Source organism: Anthonomus grandis, chromosome 22, assembly GCF_022605725.1.
Source record: "Anthonomus grandis grandis chromosome 22, icAntGran1.3, whole genome shotgun sequence".
NCBI lineage: Eukaryota > Metazoa > Arthropoda > Insecta > Coleoptera > Curculionidae > Anthonomus > Anthonomus grandis.
The window spans coordinates 26,954,904-26,970,882 of record NC_065567.1 but is presented as its reverse complement, the minus strand read 5'-3'; the positions used below and the strand labels follow the sequence as shown (position 1 = coordinate 26,970,882).

At 33.8% G+C, this 15,979-nt stretch overlaps 2 long non-coding RNA genes across 2 annotated transcripts; one reads left to right on the top strand and one right to left on the bottom strand.

The window, feature by feature from the left end:
- Positions 1 to 333: 333 nt before the first annotated feature.
- LOC126748790 (uncharacterized) lies at positions 334 to 1,004 on the bottom strand. The gene is made up of 3 exons (XR_007664813.1): positions 837 to 1,004; positions 655 to 778; positions 334 to 595 (listed from the first exon to the last, which is right to left on the bottom strand). It is a non-coding gene; the product is annotated as an uncharacterized LOC126748790 (long non-coding RNA).
- A 1,068-nt stretch (positions 1,005 to 2,072) lies between these two features.
- Positions 2,073 to 14,184, top strand: LOC126748791 (uncharacterized). Its single transcript, XR_007664814.1, has 6 exons — positions 2,073 to 3,146; positions 9,469 to 9,636; positions 9,687 to 12,727; positions 12,916 to 13,045; positions 13,106 to 13,302; positions 14,005 to 14,184. It is a non-coding gene; the product is annotated as an uncharacterized LOC126748791 (long non-coding RNA).
- The last annotated feature ends 1,795 nt before the right edge of the window (positions 14,185 to 15,979 follow it).

Here is a 15,979-nt window from a genome sequence, read left to right as displayed (position 1 = left end):
GCACTATATATTTCTTGCAATAAAATGATCTCTATTTTTTTGAACTCATTGCAAACACTGTCACTTCATGGTTGGCTCCTTTCTCAACGTGTCATCCTATCCGACAGGTTAACAGGCAGGCTCGTGAGAAGAGGGTCTTTTCAGCCTTCTTTCGTTCTGCCTGTGTCCTCCTGTCACACGGTAGCACCGTCATGCGGTCTTTTTCATATTATAGGCTCATTTTGTTCTTTTTTTTTGCCATCACCGCCTCCGACCCTGGTAATTCTATATCTTTGCTTCCTATGGTTTTAATGTTCTCGGATGAATGAAGGGATTTTAAAACAGAGCCAGAAATTATTGTTTTTAAATTATATGCTATAATTTATAGTTTTACAAATAAAAGTATTTTTGTTCGTGCATGGGGTTAAAGACCAATTTCCTGAAAGACTTTGACCCGCTATTACGAGTGGAGTTCTGAGAAAACAGTAGGACAAGGAAGGATTCTGATAAGCTAGGCTATTCCATCTATTATATTCGATAGGCTTTCCAGAATCTAGCCATATCCATTGAGGATAGAATGTCCCTCCATTCTGATAGAAACCTCCTAACCAAAAATCTACGAAAAAAAAACGATAATAAATAATAAAAGAATTAATGATGGACTTAATTACTTACAATTACCAGGTGCTCCCACTGCTCTTATAGCCTCAGTTACTGCTAAAGTTTCTTCAGCGTTGATTTCAGTTGCAAGGGACAAGCCGTGTATTTTGCAATGAGCGTACGCTTGGAAAAACTCTAACTAACGTTAAAAAGATTTTTTTTATTTGAAGAAACGAATTTTTAAAATGAACGCTTACCCCAATTTTAGAAATATAATATTTGTTCTTGACACCGTGGAAACTTTCGTTAAGAGCTGGTAACGTTGACACTGCAGCAAGTAGTGCGAACAAGAAAAATACCGTTTTGTACATTTTGCAAATAAATTAGTTAAATTTATGAGGTGTTACGACTTCATATACTTTAGTTCTAAAGGTCAGATAAGAATTGTGAAAACCCGCTAATCTTTAGTTAAATATTAGGTACTCATTATAATGGTATAAAAGTTTGTTTATTCATATTAACTAAATCTTCTACACTTTTATTCCGTTTTATATGATGCCACATGATACGGCATTTCTAGTGATATACATTCAATTTAAAAAAATTCTAATAGTATAAAACGACTTTTAGAATTAATGAATGTAAGAAAACTAAATTTGGATGATTCAACTCTCTGGTAATAAAATTAATCATATTTGCACAAATGACTAGTTTTCTGTGAATCGACCCAATATAAAAACGACCTAAAAATAAGGACTTATTATAGTTGCTTGGATCTAATCTAAATTATAATTATTATATTTGCGTAGATTAGCGGTTTTTTACACAATTTAATCTGCTTATAAGCAGCAACTCGCTAAGCATTGGCCATTACTAATGTTTCAAAATGATCAGAAGTGCATTTTTCCTGTTTGCCTTTGTAGTTGCAACGTTCTCGTTGCCCCTAGAGAGTGACACTTTTCACAGTGTAAATAATCAATATTATATTTCAAAAATTTCGGTGAGATTATTAATATTTTCGCTTATTATTTTAAAAATAATGTGATTTTTTTATAGTTGGAGTTTTTGCAAGCGTATGCTCATTGCAAAATCCACGGGCTTTCCCTTGCAGTTGAGAGCAGTGCTGAAGAAACGTCTGCTATAGAAGCGGCTATTAAAAAAGTCGGAGCTACTAGTTCCTGTAAGTACAACTTTTTTTGAGTCTAATTTTCTTATCCTAGTCCACTCTCTTCTTAGAGAGTAAATAAAACAGTTGAAGTAATTTTTCGTAGATTTTTGGTTGGGAGGCTTCTATCAAAATGGTGGATCCTTTTATCCTGAATGGATATGGCTAGATTCCGGAAAGCGCATCGAATATAGCAAATGGCTTAGTTCAACTAATACAGGCACATCTCCATGCTTTATAAAAATGCCTACGGCGAGCACAGGAAAAGGAAATTGGACAACAAATGCTTGCACTAATAAGTATACTTTTATCTGTAAATGAACATTAAATATATAGGGCATGAAAGTATTAATTAATAATATCATGTAATCAATAAGATTAAGGATCTATTATGCATTTTATGTTAAATTAAAATAAAGTACCATCATAACTTACCCACAAAGGGGCGTGTTTGGCACCTATATGAATACCTGACAGCAGTGGTACACAATTAATATGCAGTAATAATATAAGAGTTTTCGAATTTCTGAGTCATCACTAGTCTGAGTAAAACCGCTGAAGTAAAATTGTTTTAAACTATAAGGTACTATAACTCGACCAACTATCCCATTTAAAATTTTTGAGGTTAGTTCCACCCTGGCTAAGGGATGACAGATGAGAAAAGTATTATACTCTGAAAATGTTTCCCCCTGGCAATCTAATTTGACGTATCCGAGCGTTTCCTTTTTAAACTCTTGTCAATAAGTCTTGTCTTCTCTTTTTAAAAATGTCAATTATCCTGAAAATAGCATTACTCACTTTTTTACTATTTTTTATTTTATTCCTATTTTATATCCACAATTTCCAAATTTATAAATTTAATTAATTTAAAAGATAATTTTAACTTTTGGCAACCCAGCCATTGCTTATATTGTGTTGCTACTTTGCAAACCCCATATGAACCATAACTAAACTTGAAGAACGAGCTGTCAGATCAGAGAACATAACCTTACTTGTTGTTTGTAGCGGCTTTCGTAAAGTAAAAAGAAGAAATATTAAATTTTTGCATATAAACGTCATTTGCAGCAGAAAAATCAAATAGTAATGTGTATGTAATTGATTCCATTAAATAATTTCGATTCTGCAGCGAGAATCCGAGAAAAGGCAGAAAACTATACACCTTGAGGATTTCAATTATCTTTGCAACAAATTTACTAGTGACAAGCAAGTTGAATAGGTATACAAATAAGGGCACAAACTGACTTATTTAATAAACTAATTCGCTTTCAAGTTTTAGCAAAAGAGAACCAATGAAACGATATTCAAAGAAATGTTCTAGATCTCGACAGATAAGAATGTAAAGTAATTATAAAGCAGCTATTATGATAATGTTAAGCCAATTTTGGCAATAACATACTGATTAGTAAGTACTTTTAAAATTATTATTTGTGTAGCACTCCTTTCAAATGAGAAAAACCTAGATAATCAAATTGTTGCATTAAAGTTGTATAAAGTCTGGAATGTAAGGTGAAAACTGTATGCATCAATAAAGTTGAGGGTGAATCTAATCAACTCTTGGTTCAAATGAGTTGGTGTCATAATCTGGCTTTTTCAAAATAATTGGCAATTACCACCATACCGGTAGAGTTATACTATATGTTTTACTTAATGATCGGTCAAGTGTTGTGTGTATATGTATCTAAAAAAAAACATGTGTCAATGTCTAAATATTCTTAAATAGTGTATTACAGTAGTTAACATACATATGTCAGGCCAAAAATTTTAAATTCAAATCCGGTAGCAGTAAATAAATACTTTTTTTTTTTAATATATGGGGCGTTTACCAATGTTTACTATAAAACAATATTAATCAATCAAATAAATCAAATACTAATCTTAGTGATAAATAAACATTATATATTTAAAAACCAGGATACTTAAATTACTTGTTGATTATGTTGATAAATATGTTGATACATGTACTCAAGTGTAAGATGACATAATGTACCTGGAAAAAATAAATGTGTTGAGCAACCAATTTCCTAATTATGTTATTTTATTTAGTATTTAGATATTTTGATTATTGAAAGATTTAAACATTTGTAACTAGTTAAATTATTATTTAACAGCTATTTATTATATGTGGAATATTATTACTCATTGTGTCTGTCACCCACTAGCGCAACATAAATGTGCTATTAACTGCTTAAACAAATAGGTAAAATAGGATATTTGGAAAGGTATAGTTTCATACTATAAATAGTACATGAAAAAGTAGTTTGCAACATACAAATCTGTAAGTGGCTCAAACACTCCACAATACAGGAAGATTGCTCTGTGGCTCAATCATTCCACAATAAGCAACTTGTTGGTAAATAAATCTACGTTATATGGCTATTTTAGGTAAAAGGAAAAAGATGATATGCAGCTCTAGCACTCTGCTTTTATTAAATGAATTATCTGTAAATATTTTATGTAGTTTAAACAGGTCTTAAATGTTTTATGTAAAATATTATTATTATCTTGTAAAACACATATATTTAAAATAAAATGTTGAAATGTAAATAGCAACAACAATAAAAATAAGAAATAAAAAATAATGGAAATTGGATATGCTCCCTGAGAAAACTCACCGGTATAAAAATAATCCAAAATAAGGCACAAGCACTTAAAATAAATAATATTCACTCAGGCTACTTTCACTTCAAAAGTCGAATACGTTTTAAAAAGATCTTTTAAGCAAAGTTTAGATCTCAGGGCTCTTAGACTGGATGTTTATGTGATCGAACCTCAAGTATCGAATTACTCTTGTATGGCTTGTCTATAGATTCTTTCTTAATAATAATAGTTATTGCGGCGTTAAAAGAAATGGGACGAAGTGTTTAGTCTAGTTTTTATATTTTTTTAAAGTGAAAAAACTTACATCTTACACATATAAATTAGTTAAGGTAGAAGTTCCATGCACTATGTGTAATATGTGGGGATTTTGGAACAGTTGAAATAATACTTCGAAAACCGGTAAAAACTAATTTTATTTCTCAACTAAGAAATGTATAGGTACATAATAATATAATAATATTTCTAAGCAATATTACTAACCTACTTACACAACTTGTTAGTTCTAAGTATATTATAATTTACAGTATTATTATATATTAATATATAAATTACATCATTATGGGGTACATAATAACAAAAAGTTTATTGAGTTACGTAATACACATGCGGAATGGTGTTATTGCAATAACTTTTAGGTATCATAAACTACATAAAGTAAACTCCTATTTACTTATCCAATATTATTTACAGCAAAAAAATAATGATTTTTAAATGAATAACGTTTCCCAATAAATACCGATATAATACGGCGCAGTAAAACACTAAACAAAAAGCAGTCTCTCATAAATAACATAAACAACATTTAACAGAAAATTATTGGTGGCATTTTAGTGTGGTTTAATGCGAGAACGTCATAAAACGGCATTAAAAGCCGGCGAAATAGTCAGTTATCACAATGTTCAATAAAAATAAACCAATAAAAGTAAATGACTGTATATTTATATTCCTAATAAAGTATTTGTTTATTTTTATGGGCTTTTAGCTCTTTTAGCGGCATTAACTTATAAACTTTTAACGATGAAAACAAAATGCTCAGGAGAGTTTTCGATCGTCGCCGTTTTCATTGAATGTTCGATCCTGCTGTTATTTTTTAGATTATAAAATTTATATTAATAACGACAGTGGGAATTTATAAACTTAATAATTTTCTGCTAAAACCTACGCATAAGTAAAAGCCATCTTTGGCAAAAAGTTGGTATAAATCATTGACGGTTGGCTTATTAGATTTACCTGTTGATACCTGTTAAGTTTTTATTAATAAGAGTAAACCACCGGTTGATTTATTAAAATTTGTAGAGTCATAACTTTTACGGCCTGCAGAGCACCATGTGTTGCAACTTGTCACTGTTTCATATTAGAAAATTGTTATATAAATTTATTACGTCGCGTTGGCCTACGCAGAAAATATTATTGCCATCTCTTTTTGAAACCAGGTTGATTTATACCGTTAACAGCTGCTGTTAATGGAAAAAAAGCTTCGAGATTCGAAAAAGTTTTGACTTTCTAGGGTCGATTTAGGTCGGTTATTTTTAACTTAAAAGTCATCTTAACGTAACGTTAGTTGTATACTGTCGACATGAATGTTACAGATATTATGTTTTTCTGAATTTTTCTCCATTTCATTACTGTATTTCATTTTCACATAGTTTAGTTTAGTAAACATATTGTTTTTTTTCACGAATCATCTCAACGAATTAAAATTCAATCAATACGCTCAAAACTACACGATTACGTCTTTTGTGATAATTCTCGAACAAGGATATATTTTCAAGTCCACATGCATGCCTATGACTGTTCCCTATTAAACAAAAATCATTTTCAAATTAATGTATGAGATAATTATTCCGGGACGTACCCAGCAGCCCGATCTGTCAAAGCTAAAACACCGAGCCGACATAAACAGCATTTTATATAGATGTGTCGAGATTCAAAGGCTTAACGAGTTTCGATGAAAGATTCGAAAATATGCTGCGGATGTGTTTGCTTATCCGTCGGAGATTGATGGGCCCATCAAGTCGGGAGACGAAACAGGAATGTGTTGCAGATTAAAGAATAATAATCGCGATTTACGAGCTGTTTAATGAAACGTCTTAGAAAGGCGCTGAGTGATAGTAGAAAGCAAAAAAATCGTAAAGCAGTCTTTACTTAAGTAGAACAGTTGGAGGTTATGTATGTTTATAGTAAAATTCGTAAATATCCATTAAAACGCTTCCTTACTGTTCTCTCTTGTTTTAGAAGACCTATCGTAAAATTTTTTTATGTAAAAAGTATAAGTTTTAAACACGTTCTAGTAACGACATAAGTTACAAGGATTACTGACAGCTGTGACACGGTTTATGGGCAACGGAAGCGACTCGCTAACAAGTTCGATATCCCAGAAAAAGTAAGAACAAGACATTTATTTCTCTGATAAACGACGGCGAGCATAGGGCAAAGTGGAAAACCTTGTCGAACAACAGAAATAAATCGACACTGACAAACTTAAAAATTCGTTGAATCAATGGACTTCTCGAAACTTTTTTTTGTATCAGTCCTTTTTTACAATGTTTTATTGCAAAAGTTATTCTAAAGTCACCCTTAAAATAGCGGCTCACGTATTCAGTTAAGACCTAGTCGACGTATTTGTTAAATAGATATAACCTATAAAATTGAAAAAAATCCGCCTCACAGCAAGCAACCATCAGCCCTTGAAAAATAAGATGTATTTGCCAGCACACATACATATATACCCATGTCATTTTGACGGCGATAAATGAGCACAACGAGCGTCGGTTCTGTGAAAAGGGCCGCGGGACGCCAGGCGTCGATTTTTCAACGTCGCGCGAGACTGATGGCCCCATCATTTCTCGACCGAACAATAGTCAATTCTTCTAGCTGTAAATTAATACATTAGGTATTCTTACTTACTGTGGTAAGCTATTCGAATCTTTACTATTAATGGAACTATTTTTTAGTGTCAAAGAAGTTATTGATAGTAACCAACATGGCTTTCGCCAAAAAAAGGTCGGTAATAACCAACTTAATACCATTTATTCAGATGTAAGCGACAATATGGAAAAAGTCTGAGAATATGTACCGTGTATACCGACTTTTGATAAAGTCACCCCATACTTTTTAAAAAATGAGAGATCTTGGTATTTGGTATGCATGAGCTTACTTGTATTTAAATTTACTAAGATATTTTGTGCTTTCCTGTTATTGGATTGCTTAGTCTATCTGTAGAAGAGTATTATAATTAAATATAGTACATAAAAATAACATCAAATGTTTGTGGTTTGGGGGCTATTTTCTAATTCAGTGGATTGAGGTGAAACTACGTTACATCAACTAAGTAAAAGTCTGGAACGCAGCATATGTCGTTTGCCAGTAACCAATTTATAAGTAAAATCTACAGGTTGGAGAATTAAAGATTAGCTATAGTCTAGGTGGCTCTGAGCCTGAATCCTCATTAGTACGAACGCAACATTTAAGAGTTGTGTCATGTTCAAAACACATGATGGTGCAAGAATGTCTTGGGTAAATCTTGTTCCGAAATAAGTACTACGGAAATAAGAACACTTATTCTCTCCAGTTGAGTTATGCCTTATGTGTGTGAGGATTGCTCTCCTAAGCTCATTGACTTGTTTGGCTTGGTGAATCGTATTTCTAACTTGGAAACGGAAGTTCAGGATATCAAAAACAAAACAGATAAGTGTTTAGAATTTGGCTCCATGATCAATGAAATTAAAGAAGGGGTGAAACTCTTAAATGTTGCTCTCGTATCCTTGAATGGCATCAGGAACGATATTAAATTATTACAACAGCTTCAACCAACTTTTATTGCAATAGTACAACCATTGACAAAGAAACGGGTATTAACCCTTTAAGGGTTAAAAGAATTTTAAAAAGAAATAAGCACAAGTGCTATAAGTTGCAAAAACCCAAGAAATTTTCCCACAGGACCATGAGAGACGGGTGGAATTTTGCCATTAAGTATTGGAAAGGGCCAATCGGGACGAAATGTTTATTAGTAACATTTTGTTTTCAGATGAGTCCTCTTTCTCTATTTGTGGTAAACATAATCCGTCCATTACAAAGGGTTATTCGAGAGAAAATAAGCACATAAGCATACCAACACGTACACAATACCTTCAAACGGTTAATGTATGGGCTGGCATTTTAGGTGATTCAAGTATAGGCCCTTTTTTTGTCGATGGAAACCTTAATGCCAAGAAATACCTTAATCTTTTGAGGGATGAAGATTCTCCTGCTATTTGAGGACTCAATATCAATTTAGAACAAGTTTGGTTTCAACAGGATGGTTGTCCCGCTCATAACGCATTAATGGTACGCAATTTCTCGTTACGTCTTTCCCTGATCGAACAATCAGTGGAAACGGTACTATTAAATGGCCCGCCAGAAGCCCCGATTTAGCCCCCATTATCCGTTTGGCCCACGTGATTGTTATCAGCCAATGAGAGGCACAAAAAACGGATAGAAGTTGATTAATTCGAACTTCATTCCGTTTTTTGCGTCCATACAGTCCGTTGTGCTATTTGTTTTTCATTGTTATTTTTCAGTTCTTACCAAGATCATGTCATTTTTGTGTATGTTGTAGCTTTGATTAGTTACATTTTTGCTTTGTTTTATTTGTTTATTAATTTTATAGTATTTACAGGCGATGGCAACGGTTTAAGCCAAAAACGCAGGAAATTAGTTAAGCAATTTTGGGGAGTCATAACCGTAAAATTTATTTAAATTTAATATGCATGTCTCTAGTGGATGGACTAAAAGTCACGGATAGACTTGACAGTTTCACGTATCCGTAATTACGTACCAATGTAGTTTCAGTCACCATCTGAGGTGAGATGTCTTTAATTATTAGTTGTACGCTGTGTTTGATTAATTATAATATATGCATAAAATATGACGTAATCAGGCAGTAAAGAGTAAAATCAACCTGTGTATTTAACACCGGGTTGGTTCTAAAACCCCACCCGGTTGGGTTTTCCACTAAAGAAACATTTAAGGACATTCTGTAATTAAAACTTTTAAGCTTTGGTGGTATGCTCCCTGAATGAGTGCTATCAGGATAGTTTTTAGGGCAGACTTAAAAAATCTAACTTTTTTTTTTCTACGAATTTCAGCATCAATATTTATAATATGGTAATTTGCTCTACTAATAGTAATACACACCATGTTACTACTATCAACGACAGTAGCTCTTGGCTTATCCTACTATAGTAACAGTAGCTCATCTAGCGACGCCAATAGCTCGCGGGCTTTATAAGGATGACGGTGCTGACTTCTTACAGGTAATATTTATTCAAAAATTAATAAACAAAACTGTATTAAAATTTTATAGTTGATCCCAGACATTGTGATTCTGATAACAGGTAGTGCCACAGGGCTTTACTATCGCCACCGTCATATTTAATGCAATTATATATAACTGTAATTGATTGATTAATTTAAACACTACTTGTATTCAGCGTATAATAAATTAAAAAATTGCTGTCTAGCGCTTTCGGCCGTAGGCCATCATCAGGGTTTCAGACATTGTCAAAGCATGTAGCGTGGTTTTTTTTTCTGTCGTTGACAAAATGCTATAAATTAAATTAGTTTACTAAAATGGATTCCGTAGAGTTCGTGCTCTAGCATCAAGTCTACTTAATTAGGATCCTTTTTTAGTCGGTTCCTAAGGGCCGTGTTCCAGAGCTCGCACTGATTTACACGATGAAGACAAATGCCAGCTTTCAGTGCTGCCATCTATCAGGACTGAAATTGGAACATATTTTACATCGGCGCGCGGATTTGCGAGACGCCCCTAGCGATTGATGATCGCAATTATTTCCGTTCAATGAATTCAAATTTTTCGTAATTGATCGTGCTGATATCGAACAGATTGAATTAAACATTTCACATGGGGGACTTGGAAGCCGAACCTTTTGTTCTTTTTTAGATGTTTATTGTGACCTTTATAGTTCGTTCAACTCTATTAAAAAACACCTAACTCAAAACCCGGAAAATCCCGGAATACAATTTGTCGCCCTCGGGAAAAACCTTAAAGAAGTTAAGAATTCTTATCCGCAAAAGTTGACAGACCCAAGATGAAAAGTGAAATTAAAAAAGCGATTCGAAAACTGTCTACCGCAAGCGCCCTGACTCTAAATATTCGCGAGGAAGTTCTTAAATAGACGATTTCAAAAAAACACCCCGCGGAAAAAATGCCGTTTCATACACGTCCTGTACCCGACATTCCACTTCATATTTAATTTGGACCTGTCAACGGACGTTTTATGGCCCAGAGATGCGATGCTCCCCTCTCTTTTTCTTTTTGACTTTTTTTTTCTTATTTCGGCTCTGTCGCTCTCGGCAAGTCGAAACATGTCGTAGAGATCAGAGGGGTAGAGAAATTTTATTTTTTGACGACTTATAATGACTTTATGTCAGGTAAACCTTATAGATAAAAAGTGCATGCATACAAGTCAATCAATTTAGGTTTAACAATCAATTTATTTAAAATAAAAAAACTTAAGTAAACTGTGATCGTTGATCTACAAATGAAAACTCCATGAATTTAAGTTCGTCGTTTGAAATTAAAGAAAATTGAGGCTGGCCTGAGGTGACAGTGAACATTTTTCTTGCTCCTGCTTTAATTTTAATTTTAATGAAAAAGGATCAGTGGGCTGTCACGTCAGGGAAACACTCCGCGTGACAAGACAAATTGGTTCATTAAGTTATCACTCCAATCCGATTGCGGGTGAAATGAGGTTTAATAAAAATAAAATTATTTTGCGAAATTGAACTGGAACGCAGTTGGTACGAATAATTCATTCGATATATATATATACCGAAGTTAAAGTTTATTTTAAATAAAAATGCCAGCCACGTTCAAAGATTATGGCCTGAAAATCCTGGAGCGATTCGCCCACCTAATCCAGGGTTAAAACGGTCAGCAGAAGAAAATAAAAGTGTCATCCAGGCGGAGGGTCCAATTTGAGAAAATCCCGCGGGCGCTGCAGAAATCATGTCTTAGATAAGATTGGAAAAGTTTCACACTCTTGAGTGGAACTTATGGCCTCGTAACTGCTTATTGAACGATCCGAGAGTCCATAAACGTCGTCGTCGCTGATACCGAACCAGTTTATGAATGTACAAGTGGGAATTTTTTCGAAATCTCTATGAGACGAGTTTCAAATGGAAACACTAGTTTATCGTTAATATGTTTCCACATATATTAAAGTTATGCGATTAGAATTGATGGCGTATCAAAAGGTAAACCATTAATCAAAGTTCGCGGGCCATAGAAATCAATAGTGATGGGCCCGTAATAATTACGATTGTTTATTTAATGAAATATGACGCGCACGGCACTTTCCCATTAATCTTTTTTATGATCCTGTCAAAGGAGGTAGAATATTAACTGGCTGACTGATGACCAGTTCATTTTTCATATTCACCTTGAGCAATTATCTTGTTGCCGATATTTTGATCGCGTGATCCAATTTTTCAAGGGAGTACGCTGTTCTTGTCGAAGTTGAGGTCGTTAAGACATTAACGACCTCAGGGTGAATATATTAAAAAGACTTGAATATTTCTTAATTTACAAGCCTGGAAGATAATAAAGTAGCAGAACCTCTCCATTCAAACCCTTCAGCCAAAACCCTTAGTAAATCTGACAAGTTTACGTGATTAATTCCCAATGGCAAGTTGATTACTCCGAAAACGAAAGAGTGATGCATAGGCGGGCCTCCGCCCGTTAATCAGCGACAGGGCGGCAAGAATTCAATCGCAAAGTGGGCGGCGACGGGCGGTAGTCAAGGGCCCATTATTCTCGATGCAAAAGCAATTGGCGAAAAGGTCTGTCGCCATCTACTGAACGGGTGCCTAATTTGTCTTTCGAGTTTCCGTTTGTCGCCCTTTATGGGGGCGCACTTTTTTTTAACACTTGAGGCGCTAATGGGTGCTCCTCGCCTCGCCTCGCTTTTGTTCGAGAGGACTTCCACGTAACGGTGCTTGTCTCATAAAAATTATGCGCCGCCATCTGGTTGCATTTAATTTAATGGCAGACATTCTTAATGTCAACAGGATTTTTATTTTACACTTTAATCAACAAAAAATGCGTGAGTTCCATGATACCTTCGGATAAGAAGAAAACGCTCCTCAAAAGAAACCCGAGGGCCACCAACTGAACCAAATTTAAAGAAGACCTAGTCGAGTCCATGGGTACTCTAGGTGAAATTATATCCTTCAAAAAAGAACTAGATACAGTGGTAGTGGCCAGTGGGGCTAAACAGTACAATTATCTAGCATTACGAAGCAGCATGTCCTGGCAAGAGAGTTAGCCGCAACACTAAGTAAAATCCGAGCACAGAGTTCTTTCTTAGACTTTTTTTGACTAAGGTAAGAACTTAGAGATATAATTTTCATTATTATTATCATTTTAAAAGTAATACCCCTTTTATTAAATATTTATAGCAAATAATTCAAAATGCATTATACTTCAAGCAACATTAAGTTAAGATTATTATTTAAAAATATAATTTTCAATATCTTAAAATAAAATTTTTAATATTTTGTGATATTTTTAGATATGTCAGAACAAGCGATACTTTTACTGCCATATCGTTCTACTGTAGCTATTATTAAAAAAGCTAGAAAAGGAAATTCATGGAGACGTAGCAAAGCAGAGCTTCAAATCACTTTTTGCTTCACTTATCGGTATTTAATAAGTTTGAATTAATTCTGTATTTGCTGGTTTTATCTATTTTGCTTTTATAGAATGTACACGAATTACAGGCCAAATTAACGAGAAAAAGAGAGAAGCTGGAAAGCTATAGGCTTCGCAACCTTTTGGAATAATTATGGGAAATTTGGGAAGAACTGCAATACGTCGTTAACTCTGTTTTGGGGCATTGGAACTCCTATTTAAACTTTTTTATGCGTTGGATATCGTATACCATTTGTAATCCCACCATGTAAGCTATTTTATAGAGCAGCTATTATACAGTGCTTTCATTTCAAAATGATCCACCCTTAATAACTTTCTTAAAAAAAAAAAAAAAAAAAAAACACGTCAAATTAGATATACAGGAGGATGTTTAATTATGCATTTACTGAAGTTCTGTCAATCACCTCCAGCTATTCTCACTTTAATATGTCAAATAGGAACCCCCATCGTGTGATACATCATAGTAAGGAGCGTGAAATTCTCTATTCAACGGTACCAAAAAAAATGAAATCGGTAAATGTGTAAGCAAATAGTTAGCGAAAATGTCTAGAAATAATGAATATTTTATTTACGCCAAACTTTGGTATTTTAAATGAATATTTTTAGTGTGGTACCTACATCATTTTAAAATTCTTTCATTTTTTATAATAGATCATCAAAAAAAAATACAAGCAATTTAGAAGTTAAAATGTATGGCAACAAACAGTACATTTAGTTCAAGCAAATTATTTATTCTTTTAAGTAAAGAATGTATAATATACATATGAAATGTGTATAATAAATACACATTTCATTGCTGCAATACTGCCAACCACAATAATTTTGTTGAAATGTTTCAGTGGTTTTCAAAAATTGGACATTTTATCAATTTGTTTAAATGTTTTTACAACATTTTTTATGTATAATAACCCTTACAATTTTTACTCTCCTCTTCTTATTTTATAAACAGAATTTATGGGATTGCAGCAGTCATTGTTGAAGGATGGAGACAGATCAAGGAGATGATACCAGATCATGACAGCTCTAAAGTAAGGCGACCGCTAACAAAGAGTCGAAAGAAGATCAAAGATTTGGCAGGAATTCTAATTGGGCATAGGATAGTGGAAGCGTAGGACTAGGTAATTCTGGAGTTGGCTAAAAGAGACTTTTAGGTCTACTTGCGAAGTTCTGCCTTCCGCATCTTTATTTCTATTACTACTACTAGTTGATGAAATTTTAATATAACTTTAAAATCCAGTTTGAATAGTATTAGAAATCCAATAAATATAATAATTAAATTGTTCTTGTTGTCCTAAATGTTTTTTAGATCCTTATGCACGTCTTGGCACGCTCAATGGAAGTCGAAATGAAATAACTATTTGCCGTGAATTATGTATCTTCCGGCTTCGTTCAGCTACGGCTAACGACTGCTCGTCGCAACTTTGATAAATGCCGGCGCTTTCCATTAGGATAAGTGACTCGCTATATTTTCTTGATTTATTTTGTTTTCGCCTTATACCCCTTGAAAGAGTATGTTTCCGCAGTGCAATTTGGTTACGAAAATTGATTATGATGGTCCATCTTTTTATTCTTATATATTTTAGAGTTAAAATATAACTTTTAAAAGTTTTTACATCGTAATTAGCCTGTCCAGCTTGGCATATCACTTCCATCTGTCATTATTTTGTCAAAGGTTAGCTTACTTAATTGGAAAATTTGAGGGGATGGAAATGGGGCGTGCACTATATAAATAAAAACACTCCCAAAGTATATCTTATTCATGTCTAAATAATAAACACGTTATTTCTATGTATAGCAACCAGTCCATTAACAGAGTGATAAGTTTAAGCTGCTTTTGATGTGGCAGGTTAACGATCATGCTTGATTATTTTTACGGCAGATGTTTTCAATCTTATGACAGGGCCAAGAGGATCGTTGATGGGACACTTTTTGAGGTTCTGTTTATTTTTAAGAGATTTTGAAGACATATGAAATGTTTTTTTTTAGCTTTAAGTTAAAATAGTTATTTGCAATTACCAATATGAAATATATTAAATGAAATATACATGAAACTAGCCTTAAAATTTACATTTCAGGTGAAATTTGTGAAAACATTACAAGGATGGTATGTGTGACAGAAACGAGACTGGCACTAAATTTGAGCATCCAAGTTTGAATCTCATTCGTAAAAAAACTTTATTATTATTTGTGTATTTGATTTACCATATTTCATTAAATCTCTAATCCATATTTATAAATTTTTAACAGTAAGGAAAAGGCGATAAAATAAATTTAAAATCCCTCGAAGAATCCATTCACAGCTTTTAAAAACATCATTAAAAAGTCTTTAGCAAAACGAGTCGGTAACTTTTCAACGTGAAACTTACGTGTTCCTCGCTTTAACTCGATAAAAGTAATATATTACATTCTCCACGTATTGACAGTTCGGTGTTCAGGGAAAACACGTACGCCTTACATCTCCTGGAATTTGATTTAGTGAGTAACTTTGCACCATGTTTTATTGTTGTCTAATATATCCAAACGAATTTCAACTGTGGGCTAGAGCTTAAAAGAGACATCATTATTGTTACCAACGGGCCTTAAATCACGCCGCGTTCTCTAACCGCATCATATTTCACGCTAGCGTGAAAAATTCACGTCATTAGCTGGTGCCCGGTGCGTTTCATAAATCACTTCGAAACGACCCCGGAGTGAAAAACGAGGAGCGCTCCCGGAGTCCTATGTCATGTTGGGCCCTTCCTGTGTTACGCTGTCCAGGGTTTCTATTAAACTTTTCCATGACATCCTATTGTTGTTGGTGTTATTGGCAGTAATTTGGATTCAAAGCCTGGCTACTAACACTATTTCTCATGAGGGAATATTTGTGTCGGTTCAAAGTTCAATACGTACAGATTACTCCGAGCGAATTCTCGCAAGTCGTTTGT